The sequence below is a fragment of the Athene noctua genome, unplaced genomic scaffold (assembly GCF_965140245.1).
Source record: "Athene noctua unplaced genomic scaffold, bAthNoc1.hap1.1 HAP1_HAP1_scaffold_154, whole genome shotgun sequence".
NCBI lineage: Eukaryota > Metazoa > Chordata > Aves > Strigiformes > Strigidae > Athene > Athene noctua.
In genome coordinates, this window is record NW_027437626.1 from 22,501 (window position 1) to 25,000 (window position 2,500).

The following is a 2,500-nucleotide window of genomic DNA, read 5'->3' on the forward strand; positions in this document are numbered from 1 at the left end:
GACAGCCGCCCGCGCGGGAGGAGGCCGGGGAAGAGGCCCGCGCCTCTCCCCCCCCGACACCTCGGCCCTTCCCCACCGCCGCGCCCGACCCGGCCGGACCGAACCAACGGGCCGCCCGGCCCCGGCGGGACGAGGCTCCGCCAAGCGGGCGTTCCGGGAGCGGGGAGCTTCGGAGCGCTCCCCGAGTCTCCACTTAGGGGGACGAAGGCCCTCGGCCGACACCGACGGGCCTGCGAGGCACCCCAGCCGCGCCGCCGCGGACGCCGCCCGCCCGCCCGCCGAGGCGAGGCGGGGAGGGACGGCGCACCGGCCGGCGATTGATCGTCAAGCGACGCTCAGACAGGCGTAGCCCCGGGAGGAACCCGGGGCCGCAAGTGCGTTCGAAGTGTCGATGATCAATGTGTCCTGCAATTCACATTAATTCTCGCAGCTAGCTGCGTTCTTCATCGACGCACGAGCCGAGTGATCCACCGCTAAGAGTTGTCTGCCTTTCGGCACCGCCCCGCGCGCGCGGAGGGGCCGGGACCGCTCCGCAGAAGCGGCCCCCTTCTCGGACGACGGACCGCCGCCCCACCGACCGACCGACCGCCCCCCTCCGCACGCGCGGAGGGGGCGCGCGACGACCGGCGGGCGACGGTCGCGCCTCGCCTCAGATGACCGTACCGACATCACAACGGAGGGAAGGAAGGGAAGGGTGAAACAAGCTCCGAACGGCAAGGGCCCGGGGAGCCCGCGCTCCCGACCGACCTGGGGAAACAACAAGCACCTTGCTCGCTTCGGAGGCGGCCCAGGCGCCCGGGCTCGGCCCGGCCTCCGCACGGAGGGCCGGCGGCGCGTCCGACCGCGCGCCCGGACCTGCACCCGCCTCTCGCTCGCGCGGAGGGGGGAAACCACAGACGCTGACCGCCGCGCGGGCGACCAGCGGGGGCGCCCCGCTCGCGCCGCGCGCGCCTCCGCGCCGCCCAGCGCCCGCGCGCTGCGACAGCCGGCTCCTTGCCCCCGTGGCCCCGAAACCCCGGCTCTCGCCCCGACGCCGGGAACGCCCGCGCGGCGCCGCCGCCGCACCACACCGGAGACAGGGACGGACGGCCAACCGCCGGAACCCGAGACGGCGACGCGACGCCGCCGCCCGGCGCTCCGCCCGACCGCCGCCCGGCCACCGCACCGCCGCGGCTGCCCTCCCGGAGCCGCCGCCGCCGCTTCTCGTCTCGGCCCCTTCCGCAGGCACGCGCCAGGCAGAAGGCGGACGCCGCTGAGCCGGAGGCGACGCCCCCTCTCCCCGCTTCCGCGCGGAGAACGGGACGGGGAACGCCCCTCGGCCGCCCACCCGCCTCGCCTGACCGAGACCGGGAAAGGCGACTGCGAAGCGACGGGCAGGACCCGGGACGGGACAGGCCACGCGGCCGGCCACCGAGCGACCGCCGGCCGGCACGCCGAGCGGCGGCGCCGCCGCCGCCGCTCGGGCCCGGGGGCTGCGCCGCCCCTCCCCTCAGCCGGGGCGGGAAGGGGTGGGGGTGGCAAGCAAGGAGCACGAAGCCGCAAGCGCGCCGCTGCGCGTCCACGGAGACGCGGCGGCCCGAGCAGGCCGCCCCGCCCGGCGAGACCCCCGACCGTGGGGGAATCGCCATCGCCCCCGACGGCGAGAGAGCCCGCGCTCCCCGCCGGGGGGGGGGGAGGTTCCCCTTCGCGTTTCGAGGGCGAGGCAGGCCGGCTGCGGCCGACCGAACGCCGCCGGTCTCGCCGCCGAGACCGGACCGCGGAGAAGGGGGGGCAGGGGGGACACCCCTCCCCGGCGCGGCCGCCCGAGGGGACAAAAAGCCCACGGCGTGGGCGGCGGCCGCCATGGCCAGGGCCTGCACGAGAGCGACTCCCGCCCCTGGAGGCTCAACCGCCGCACACGGCCGGGGCCCGCCCCTGCGGGTCGCACCGAGCCGCCCGAGTCTTTAAACCTCCGCCCGGCTCCGCGGCCTTCGACCCCCGGGCTCAGCCGAGGGAGGGCCGCGGAGGCGCGGACGCTAGGTACCTGGCCCTGGGGTGAGGGAAACATCCTCAAGGGCCCCGCGGGGGTGCCTCCCCCGCTGCCGCCATCGGGGGAGCGTCCGCCCGCGGGGGCGCGCCCGACATCCGCCACCACCACCACGTCCTCCTGGCCCGGGGCCCGAGGTTTCCCTCAGTATCCCGGCGCTGCGCCCGGGAGGAGAGCCGTGGCTCGGGCCGCCCGCTGGCGCGCGGGACACGGCCCGGCGCGGGAACTCGCCCGCCGGCCCGAGGGCCGGCGCCACGCACCCGAGCCCGGAACGCCCAGAGGCCTCGGCCCTGCACGCGGCCGGCCGGCCCCCCGGCGGGCTTGCTCCGCAGCAAGCCCGCCACGGTGCGGGCAGGAAGGATCGGGGGAGACGCCTCCCCCGACCCCGGCGAGGCCTGCTCTGCCCGCCGCCCCTCTCGCCGGGCTGGCGCCGGCCGCGCCCAGCCCGTCACCGCCAACGGCTCGCGCCGGTCC

The 2,500-nt window shown here is 78.3% G+C and overlaps 1 non-coding gene across 1 annotated transcript; it reads right to left on the reverse strand.

The window, feature by feature from the left end:
* Window positions 1–329: 329 nt before the first annotated feature.
* Window positions 330–482, reverse strand: LOC141955320 (5.8S ribosomal RNA). The gene has a single exon (XR_012632487.1). It is a non-coding gene; the product is annotated as a 5.8S ribosomal RNA (ribosomal RNA).
* Window positions 483–2,500: the final 2,018 nt, after the last annotated feature.